The sequence below is a fragment of the Hibiscus syriacus genome, unplaced genomic scaffold (genome assembly GCF_006381635.1).
Source record: "Hibiscus syriacus cultivar Baekdansim isolate YM2019G1 unplaced genomic scaffold, ASM638163v2 tig00111582_pilon, whole genome shotgun sequence".
Taxonomy (NCBI): domain Eukaryota; kingdom Viridiplantae; phylum Streptophyta; class Magnoliopsida; order Malvales; family Malvaceae; genus Hibiscus; species Hibiscus syriacus.
The window spans coordinates 8,354,736-8,367,301 of NW_024063126.1; the positions used below are offsets into that span (position 1 = coordinate 8,354,736).

The 12,566-nt window shown below is 32.1% G+C and overlaps 1 pseudogene; it reads right to left on the reverse strand.

Moving 5' to 3' along the window:
• Positions 1-1,557: 1,557 nt before the first annotated feature.
• LOC120165236 lies at positions 1,558-1,864 on the reverse strand (annotated as a pseudogene).
• Positions 1,865-12,566: the final 10,702 nt, after the last annotated feature.

Genomic DNA, 12,566 nt, shown 5'->3' on the forward strand with positions numbered 1-12,566 from the left:
ATAATTCCAAGAGATTTATGCAAACCAAACGGCAACCATACTATCATCATCAATCTTTTGGTAACTTATTCATATATTGAATAAAAATATTTTTTTATTATTTCGGGTCGGGTTTCTAATTCATATATTCGAGTCGGGTAGGGTGAAACTTTATTTTGGTCAGGTCGGGTCGATTTTTTTAAGTGTAATATTTGGGTCGGGTCGGGTCGAGTTCGGGTTTAGGGTGAAAAATACCCGACCCGAATATATATATAATTTTACTTTATATATTTAGAAATAATTACAATAATACCCATCTATATATAATTTTTTTTAATTAAGTAACTAGTTTTATTGAATAAAAATAATTTTTTTATTATTTCGGGTCGGGTCGGGTTGGATTTCTAATTCATATATTCGGGTCGGATCGGATGAAACTTTATTTTGGTCGGGTCAGGTCGATTTTTTTTAGGTTTGGTATTCAGGTCGGATTCGGGTTTAAGGTGAAAAATATCTGACCCGACCTAACCCAAAAAAATATATAATTTTACCTTATATATTTAAGAATAATTACAATAATATCCCTCTTTATATATATATTTTTTTCCCAATTAAGTCACTTGTTTTATTGAATAAAATATTTTTATTATTATTTCGAGTAAGGCGGGTTTCTAATTCATATATTCAGGTCGAGTGAAACTTTAGTTTGATCGGGTCGGATCTCGGATAGAGATTCCCTTGTTCTCGGGTCGGGTCGGGTGGACCAAAAAACCCAACTCAATTCGACCCATGACCATCCCTAATTGGGATGATTTTAACTTATGATATTTATTAACATAATTTTTATAATTTATTGAAATAAATAATAAATCAATAAAATTAAAATTTATTTTTTTAAATTTTTATAATATATTATTACATGTAATTTATAAAACAAATTAAAATTAAGCAAAAAAAATAAAAAAAGATAATCTTGTCATTTTATATTACTGAAATCAAATCCATCTGACATGTCTGCGAACCAAACAAAATATGAAATTGGATTCCAATTCAATTTTCTGTCAATCAAACAGAATATGGATTGGATTCTAATTCCTGACAGATTCCAATTCTTTCACAAATTTTAATTCCATCATAAACATTCCAACGAATCAAACATCACCTAAATGATGTTTTCCACATGCAACGTTTCATTCCATCCTAATTAAAAAATAATTTCTCCAACACTCAGTACGAATCATTTTTCTTTTACAAACCATTATCCAATCAAATTTACCATATATGATGAATTCACATTTCAAATTTTTAAGAAATGTTTTATAATCATTTTCCCCAAAATGAAAAACCTTGGGTATTCACAACTCCTTATCTTTAGGCGCCGCGTTCAAATTCGTTTCCACAAAAGACACCATTCTCAATTCTATCCACTATAACCACACTGGGCTTCTGCTTCGATTCTAAAATTGAAATGCAAAATGCTAATGATTTTAACTCATGTTGTAGAGACACAAATCAACTGCTCTAATATCTTACTTCTTAAGGCTAAGCCAGAAAACATTGGAAAAAAAATTATCCCAAACAAACAACCATGAAAAAAGTTACCCACTCCCAGATCTCTTGTTCCTAACTCGCCCCTGCGGCGTTTTTGGCGACGGCGTCAGCTAGGAGACAGGCTTCCTGTCAGAAGCCTCGGCGGCGGCGACGTCGCTGGAGTCTTCTTTGTCCGCGGCTGCGACGTCATCGGGATCGCGACCAGGGTCGGTTTTGTCCATGGTGGCACGGGCCTTGTCTAACAGTGGCTTAAACGCCATCTCTATGGCCATCCACCCAAAAGCTATTGCCCTACAACTACCGCCGCTTGCTTCACAGTCGATGATTTCCCCATTTTATGCTCTAATTATTCTCTTTTTCTTTTTGAACTCTACTGGGGTAAATTTGCACAGATATATATAATATTTCGCACAATTAAAGGAAAGGGAAATGGGCTAAGCAACCATGTGGGTCCCACCAAACGAACGATATTTGTTATCAACAGTTGTGATTCAAAATTAAAGGGATTCTCTATGATCAAACCAACCGAGAAAAGAAAACATTTAAATTAAATTCGGCTCTTTTCTAATAGAGAAGAAAACTAAACTCCACTCAAAAAATTAAAATTTTATTTAATTTTATTTAAGAAATATTAAATTGAATTAAATTGACTCGTAATTTTATAAATTTGACTTGCTTAAAAAATTTAAATTTAAATTTAAATTTAAATTGAGTTATAAACCATAACTCAAATAACTCAAACTTTTTAGTAATTAATAGATTGATTTTTAAATTTGTGTTTAGTCCTCAATATGTATATCACATATGAATATATATAGGGGATATGATCCTATTACACGATGTATAACTCTTTTAGTTTTACACAAATTTAGAACCGTTAGATTGAGTGAAAAATAGATGACTGAGATTAACAGTAGGAAATAAGAAGATATTTGCTGGAAAAAGAAAATAAGGAGATAGTCTCAGTCATCCATTTTCACTCATCCAACGGTCCTAAATCAGTGTAAAACTAAAAAGTTTTGCATCGTGTCATAATATTATATGGTTATTGAAAATCGTTTAACTTAGAATTAAATAATATCATAATATTATACAATCGAATTCTATTCGAACAACTCGACTCAAACTTGAATTTTATAAACTCAACTCGAAAAAATTTTAAATAAAATTTGAGTCATAAAATAGGACCCGTCAACTCGAATAACTCAAAAAAAGTTTCTCTACTCAACTCGATCGAACACTCATTCTATTCCCTAAACCAAGTTTAAACATCTTAATATACAATTTGAATAAATTAATTATATTTAAATATCTTACTACATTTCTATTTAAATATCTTACTACATTGTTTTATCCATTGAATCTTGATTTTTATTGTTATTGTAAAATTAGAAAAAATGAATTTTAATGTATTATAAAATTCAGAAAAAAATAAAAAGTAGTATACTTAAACATGTATTACTTAGGGGTGAGTATTTGATCGAGTCGAGTAAAAAAATTTCGAGTTATTCGTGTTTACAAGTCGTATTTTATAATTTAAAGTTGACTTGAAACTTTTTCGCGTCGAGTTTAATCAAGTTATTTGTGTTTCTATACAAATTTAATTATAATTAATTTATAATATTATGGTACAAATTAGTTCCAATTTTTCAAATTTCTCTAATTATATAAGATATATTTATTTATTCATATTCTTTTCACATTACAATGTTATTTAATATATCACATACAATTTAAAATTATAAAACATATTTATGATATTATATTTCAAAGAAGGTATTTGAAGGATAAAAGATTGACGGAAGTATAAAAGAGTCAAAGAATTGATGTGAAGAAAGAATTCGTAAACAATTATAATCAAAAGATTAAAATTGAGTAAAATGTAAAGTTAAGAGATTAAATTAAAAAATGATTGCATTTTTAGTGAAAAAATAGGAATTGAAGGCATTCTATAGTGGTAGTGTCACAACCCCATTTAAAATAAAATTAAAAAATTAATTTAATGAAATTAGGGACCAAATTACAAGTTTTCAAAACTTGTAGGCCATTTTAGAAATTGTAGGAAATTTAGGGACCTAACCCTTAATTTACCAATTTTCTGTTGACAGAGAAAAAATAAATAAAATATAAAAATGGTTAGGTGGTGTGGGGTGTCAAACCCCTACGACCCGACAAGGTCGCCCATGCCCTAGCCGTTTAGGCTAGGGTACTGTTTGGGATTTTATTAATTAAACTTTTTAAGGTATTAAATCAACCATACACCCAATTCTCAAATCCCTACCCCCTAAATCGAACACCCCCACCGACCTCAACGAATACATCGTCGCCCGACCGTCGTAGCCGACACCACACCCCGCGTTCGACTCGTCGTAGTTCGGCGACCAAAAGCCCCTTACCCCGCTTCAATAGGTGTCGACGATCACCGTATAAAAATTATTGAAGCCCCATCGAAAAAACCTAAAATCACACCATCATGTTTCAATGATTAACACCGATCTAGCTGTCGCCTTGCCTCACCGCCTGCACCACCAAACTTGCCGTCGTCGTGCGCTTAAAATCTGACCGAAATTGTTGTGCCACCGTTGTCACTCGCAGATCACCGTTGGAAAAAGTTTGAACATTTTAAATTTTTGTACACAACCGTGTTTCGTCGAAACATAACGCTTGCACGAGACTCCAGAGGTGCTGATCTACAAGACTGGAAAATTTCACGCCAAACCAACGACCAGAGCTGCCGCACGCGACGCCCTTGTGCGTGCGCGCCGTTTGTCAACTAGGGGAGTCTATTGACCGGTTGAATCGGTTTGGACCGAGCCAAGCAGAGCCGAGCTATTTGGATCGAGTCGGTTGAGCTAAGTCAACTTACTAAGTTCACTCGTTGACTTTGAATGACTTTTGACTTGACCATTAACTTTGACCAGAGTTAACCGTTGGCTTTGACCAAATTCAAAAAGTAATATTTTATGTTTTTCGACGACTTGAGTCCGAATCTGAAGTCTGTTTTTCTAAATTCGAACTCGGTAAGATGTTTTTCACTGATTAACCTCCCGATTCGATTTATTTTTCGTAATTAAGCTCTGTTTATGCTGTAATTTCTGTTGATATGTATCCGAGATATTATGGGATGTTGGAATCAAGTTTGAAAGCAATCGAATAGAGTTTTAATGTTTGACTGGTGTAGCTCGAGAATCGAGGTAATACTTTACTGCCCTATATATGTATTACGGTAGATGTTGGTATTGCTAAATGCATGGATGAATATATTTTGTCATATGTATTTATTTAATCATCTCTAAACTCGATCTGAATCTAGAAAAAATTATGTAAATTAATAAGACTCAAATGACTCTATCAGAAATTAGAAGTTTGGTAATAAATGATTCCAAGTTCAGTGATTAATCAGTGCAATGATTAACCATATAAATCTTTAATTCTGATTATTCCCATTAAAAGTTGTAATACCAAAAATACCCAAATAAGAATTTACAAAATTACCCCTGAGATGTAAAAATGACGTGGAATTGCTCTTGTTAGTGGATTTGACATGAGAATTGGTTTTCGACCTAATAAAATTACTTATTCACCTGTTAATTTCATGATTTGTTTGGAGAATCATTGATAATCAGTTCGTAACCTCCATAAAGGCTCAAAACCTAGAATTTACGATTTCGGAGCAAGTACTTAAAGACTAACACCATGGAAGTACATTTTATGTCTTTATTGTTTGATATGGCAGAAACAAATGGAAAGTTTGAATTAAATGGAAAGATTGGATAAAAGAAAATGACTGGAAGACCCTTGAATTGTAAAATGACCAAAATACCCCTAAAGTGTGAAATAGCCTAAAATACCCCTAAGCCCTAGAATAACTGAATACCCTTAAGCTCTGGAATGAATAAATCTACCTCAAATACCATAATGATGTAAATACCCTCATGACTTGGATTAAGCAAATGCTTTTGGATAACTTTTGAAGATATCGGTGAAGCTTTAAATGCTGTAACGCCCCTGAGATTTTTAGAGTACGACCTAAGTAGGTCGATCATCCCTAATACTATTACAATACAAGAAGTAAATAAATACTACTCAAGTACCTATTCGTTTCTTCATGATCTATCCAAAGATGGTTCTGAAGGTGATCAGTTTGATTATGTAGTGCAACCAATTTTAAGAAATGAATATTCGTGAAGTTTATCTACCTATATAATTGATAAATGTTGCCTTTGCTAGGAATTGTTCAGTGCGATTAGAATTATGTAAATCGTTGCATACCCTTATTAAATGGATTTATCAAACTTCTCAAGAATTAAATAACTAAAATGCCCTTATAAGCCTGATTGATGGAATCACTTTAGGAATGTCTGAATCCTAAATAAATTTTGATGCAATAATTATGGAATACTGTTGAAAACATTTTGATATTTCGATATAGCAAATTAAGTTAAATGAATTTTAAGATTTTCCAAATGATTTTCTAAGTATATTCGATATAATTATTCGAATATCAAAACATTACTCCAAATATTTCAAAAATCATTTTTAATCCTTACTTAAGTGTAAAATTAAGTTTTAATCTTAAAACAATTTCAAAATAATCTTTCAAAGTATTTCGAACTATTTCAAAGCCAAAAATTCCAGATCGCTCAGAGGGAACCGATTCCCCCCCAAGGGGGTACCGATTCCCCCCTGAATGGTTTGGCTCCGAGATTTCTAGAATGCTCGGAGGGAACCGATTCCCCCATAGGGGGTACCAATTCCCCCTGTTCAACGGTCGAAATATTTGAATTTTACACTTAGGGAACCGATCCCCTATGAGGGGGAACCGATTCCCCCCACGCTCCAAGCTGTTTTATTAATTGTTTTCACACTAAAACGGCTATATGATCTTCACTAATCATCCCCAACATTCAGAAGTGATTCAAGGTGTATTTAAACAAGTTCTGAAGCCCTTGATCAACAAGATATCATAGAGAAACAAGAGAGAAAGCATCAAACACCAAGTTTGTGCAAATCAAGCCAATTTTCCTTTCAATATTCATTTTGCTTTCAAGAACACCATTTGTGCTCATTTGTAATTATCTTTGAGTGTTCTTTTCTTGTTCTAGAATTGTGCAAACATCTTACCTTGTGAGGTTTTCCTTGTAAGTTTGCAAATTTGTAATCTTCTCTTTGGCAAAGAGTGTTCTCAAGAATTGGGGTATATTCTTGAGAGTGTTGTAAGGTTATCTCTTTGGCCTCAAAAGAAAGAACAAATTAGTGAATTTGTTGGAAAATCCTTAGTGTGGATAGCTAAGGTAGTGGACGTAGACTTTGATTGAGAAAGTCGAACCACTCTAAATCGCTGTGCAATTACTTTCAATTTTCTGCAAAAGCTTCCACCAAATTTTTAATTGCCAATTCACCCCCCTCTTGGCCAAATTCGTCAATCGATTAACTCAACAATTGGCATCAGAGCCTAACTCAATTGAAGGTTTAATCGCCTCTTGAGTCGATCCGGGAAGAGTTAAATCGATAAAGATGGCGTCCACTTCCGGTTCATTCTCCATGGAAGAATCCAGACCAATTGACGTGCCTCTACACTTCAATGGAACAAATTATCGTCATTGGAAGAGGTGTATGATGATATTCATCAAAGCATTTGATATGGAAGCTTGGATGACAATCAAGAAAGGATATTCCTCTCCTACTAAGAAGGCAAAGAAGTGGAGTATTCAAGAATGGAATGAAGCTCAACAAAACTCAAAGGCTATGCACATGTTGTGTTGTGCAATTGATCCTAATGTATATAAAGGAGTTTCTTCTTGTTCAAGTGCCAAGAAAATGTGGGATAAGCTTGAGGAGATCTATAGAGACAAGGAAGAAGAAGAACCAATAAAAGTGATGTCTCTATTAGCTCTCAAGAGCCAAAGGTATCTTCTAACTCAAATATTCAAATTCAAAATCTTTTAATGATTATGATAAATTATTTTCGGAGTTTGAGACCATGAACTCCAAATATAATAAATTGATTTCTAAATTATTGCTAAAAATGATCTTCTTTTGAAAGCCAAAACAGACTTGGATAATCAAAATGAATGTTGAGAAAGAGTTAGAGCTTTCAAAAATAAATCTGAAAACTTTGAAAAAGAAATTTTCAAATTAAACAAACTTCTTCTAGAAATGAAATGGATTTTGAAAATCAAAATGAAATCTTGAAGAAGGATTTAGAACTCTCAAAATGAAATTTGAAAGTATTGAAAAAGAAAATTCAATTTAAAGATAAGCTTGAATGTTTAACTAAAGAAAAAGAGATCATTCTAAATAATTCATCTAGTTCAATAATGACAATATGTTCACATTGTCATTATCATGGTCATAAGGAACATACTTGTCCTTTAAAGAAAGGAAAACGATTTAAAATTAGACAAGTATGGATTCCAAAGGAACAAGAGGCATTGAAACTATGTTCAAGGATCCAAAGCAATTTGGATACCAAAATCTACTTAAATGTTCTTGTAGGTGTGTGGGAGCAATGGTGATGAAGTTGATGATATTCAAGATGCTCTAGCCACCATGAAAAATGGGTAACCTCTAAACTTAATTTTTTTTTATTTTATTTGGTTGCTCATTTATTCTATGCATGCATGAGGTTTAAATGTTAAATAATTCTAAATGATTATGTTTTGTGTATGTTGAAAAATATTGTATGATGAACTGGTAATTTTTGGTAATTTTTTTAACTCTAGTTCTCATATTAATTTTTTGGTCAAAATTGTTTTTAAATGTAATTGATATCTCTTTAATATTGATATTGATTTTTCAAGAACTTTTTTGCAAAATTTTGATCTGAAATTTTAATGTTTATCATAGATTTTTGTTTAAATATTATAAGTTTTAATGCATAACATTTTCAAAAACTTTATGCATGTGCTCTTACTCTCTATAATCAACATTGCATAATGTTTTATATGTGAATGGGTTAAAAGCTAATCTTTTAAAAAATAAATTTGATAAAAGATACAATGTTTTATTTTAAATGATTACAAATTGATTGACATTGCATCTACTTTCGATTATGCTTATTGGAAATATTATAAGTTTTAATGCATAACATTTTCAAAAACTTTATGCATGTGCTCTTACTCTCTATATCAACATTGCATAATGTTTTATATGTGAATGGGTTAAAAGCATAATCTTTTAAAAAAATAAATTTGATAAAAGATACAATGTTTTATTTTAAATGATTACAAAATTGATTGACATTGCATCTACTTTCGATTATGCTTATTGGTCATAAAATAGGGATATCTACATGGTGCATTTAGATTCTATTGATATGACTAATTTGTGCCTAGTTGCTAAGGATGAACATGATAGTTGGTTATGGCATAGGAGACTAGGACATGCTAGTATGAGTGTTTTGCAACGGCTAATTCAAGGTGATTTAGTTCGAGGGTTGCCTAAGCTTAAATTTGATAATGATAAAATCTGTGATGCTTGTGCTAAAGAAAAACAAAAGCGAGTTTCTTTTAAATCCATTAATGATGTATCAACTAGTAGAGTTTTACAATTGATCCATTTAGATCTTTTTGGGCCAACTAGAACTACTAGCTTGGGTGGAAAACAATATGCATTTGTCTTGGTAGATGATTATTCTAGATATACTTGGGTTCTATTTTTAAGTACTAAAGATGAAGCATTAGAACAGTTAATCACATTTTCAAAAATAATCCAAAATGAAAAAGGTTACTCTATAACTAGTGTCAGGAGTGATCATGGCACTGAATTTGAAAATCTTGGATTTATTGATTTTTGTAATTCTAATGGTATTAGTCATAATTTTCAGCACCTAGAACCCCTCACAAAATGGAGTTGTTGAGAGGAAAAATCGAACTTTAGAAGAAATGGCTAGAACCATGCTTTGTGAAAATAATTTGCCAAAATATTTTTGGGCGGAAGCCACAATACTGCTTGTTATGTTGTTAATCGAGTAATGATTAGGCCAATTTTAAAGAAAACTCCATATGAAATTTTCAAAATAAAAAGCCTAACATTAGCTATTTCATCCTTTTGGATGTAAATGTTTTGTTTTAAACAACGGTAAAGAAAATCTTGGCAATTTGATGCTAAAGTGATGAAGGAATTTTTCTGGGTTACTCCTTAAATTCTAAAGCTTATCGAATATTTAATAAAAGAACTTTAGTTGTAGAAGAGTCTATACATGTTGTTTTCGATGATAATCCCCTTCCAAGGAAGGATTCTTGTGTGAATGATGATGTAGGTGTTATAATACAATGATGTTAGACATGAAGTTGGAGAACCATCATCAAGGAAGAAACGAAAAATGAGGAAACTCATGATCCTCTTGAGAATCCAACCATTGAAGAAAGGGAAGTATCTTATCCAAGAGAGTACAACTATGTCAAGGGTGGTGAGATTATAGGTGATCAATCCAAAGGGGTAACAACTCGATCTTCTCTTAGAAATATTTGTAATTATGTTGCATTTATTTCATGCATAGAGCCTAAGAATATTAAATAAGCATTAAATGATGAACATTGGATTATGGCTATGCAAGAAGAATTAAATCAATTTGAGAGAAGTAAAGTATGGACATTAGTTGAAAGGCCTAGTAATAAATCTACTGTAGGTACTAGATGGGTATTTAGGAAATAAGCTTGATGAGAGTGGTAAACAAGGCTAGACTTGTTGCTCAAGGGTATACTCAAGAAGAGGGCATAGACTATGATGAAACATATGCTCCCGTAGCTATGATGGAAGTAATTAGAATGTTATTAGCATTTTCATGTTTTCATGAATTTAAATTATATCAAATGGATGTTAAAAGTGCATTTTTAAATGATTTTATAAAAGAATAAGTGTATGTGGAACAACCTCCAGGTTTTGAAGATTCAAAATTTCCAGATCATGTTCTTAAATTAACAAAAGCTCTTTATGGTTTAAAACAAGCTCCTAGAGCTTGGTATGAAAGATTGTCAAATTTTTTAATTGAAAAAGGTTTTTCAAAAGGAAAGGTTGACACTACATTGTTTTTAAAGCATAAAGGTAAAGATTTATTAGTAGTTCAAATTTATGTTGATGATATAATATTTGGTTCTACTAATGATGTTCTTTGCCAAGAATTTTCTAAGCTAATGCAAAGTGAGTTTGAGATGAGCATGATGGGGGAGCTCTCATTTTTCTTGGGACTCCAAATCAAGCAAAGAAAAGATGGCATCTTCATTAATCAAGCTAAGTACGTCAAAGATATGCTGAAGAAGTTTGGACTGGAAAATGGGAAACCTCATGACACTCCAATGAGCTCTTCAACAAAGCTTGACTTAGATGAATGAGGTAAATGTGTAGATGTTAAATTATATAGGTCAATGATTGGCTCTTTGCTTTATCTAACTGCAAGTAGACCGGACATTATGTTTAGTGTTTGCTTTATCTAACATTTACTAGCTGTTAAGAGAATCTTTAGATACCTTAAGGACACTCCTAGTTTAGGACTTTGGTATCCTAGAGACTCTAGCTTTAGCTTGAATGCTTTTTCTGATGCGGATTATGGAGGATGTAAATTAGATAGGAAAAAGCACCTCCGGTACTTGCCAATTCCTTGGAAATATGCTGATTTCTTGGTTTTCAAAGAAACAAAATTGTGTTGCATTATCTACCACTGAAGCGGAATATATTTCAGCCGGTAGTTGTTGTGCACAAGTTTTATGGATGAAACAACAACTTTTTGATTATGGAATTGAAGTAGGTACTATTCCTATCAAGTGTGACAATACTAGTGCTATTTGTCTCACTAAAAATCCCCATCCAACACTCTAGAACTAAACACATTGAAATTAGACATCACTTCATTAGAGACCATGTCACTAAGGAAGATTTAGTTCTAGAATTTGTTGATACTTTGCATCAATTAGCGGATATTTTTACAAAACCCTTAGATAAGGAAAGATTTTGGACACTTAGGAGAGAATTAGGTTTAACTGACCTATCTTCATTTAGTGTTTAAAATAATTCAGCACTTTTAATAAATACTGAAAAATGCTCATAATAGTAATTTTTGATTGCATTCATTACTATTAGTTAGGGGGAGTTTATGATTCTTGATGAAAAATTAACTTTATGTTCAAATATTGATTAAAGATTAATTTAATTATTTGAACATAATTATTTTTCAATATATGAGTTGCCTATACCACTAGAGAAGATTAATTTTGCATTTTGTGTGCTTAAAAGTCAGATTTTAGCATTTTGGTGCAGAGGGAATCGATCCCCCCCATGAGGGAACCGATACCCCCTGGGGTATATTCCCCCCACAGGGGAATCGATACCCCCTGGGGTTCTGTTAAAATCGAGCAGAATACCCCAAAACCCCAAAAATCCTCTTATTTTTTCTTGCCGCCGTTCCCTCTCAACTCTTTCCCTATCTCCATTCTTGCCTCAAATCAACGATATTAATCGAAATTCGAATCAAATATCATCCTCTAAACCTGTTGGAAAATCATTAAAATCGTGCAAACAACATCTAAATCCCCTCAATCTTCATCTTTCAAGGTAATTTTTTCTAAACTCTCTATTCCATTGATTTTGAACATAGTATTAGTTTTAATTAGTTCTAGGTTGAAATAGTGATCGGGCATTGATTGTTTAGTGATTAGAAACTAGATGTTACAACTAATTTCATAAAAAACACAAGAATTTTCCAAAGTTTTTAAATTTTCAAAATAAAAAAAATGTTAATTTTCAAATTATTGTGTTTTGATTAAATTATGTTGTTGTTATGAAAACTATACATATATTGTTTCTCAAAACCATATTTTTCAAAAGTTTTTCAAAAACTTTGCCCATTAGGATTGATTTAGAGAACCTTGAAATATTGAGGACTCAATTGAGTTTTGGGATTAATTGAATTGCATACATTTGTTTTTAAAATTGCAGGTTATCCGATCTATTCCGATTTCCTTCACCATGTCTAATCCTAAACGTGCTAGGTCTTCATCTAGTCGTTCTAGTCGTCAACCAAATCCACCTCCAAATCA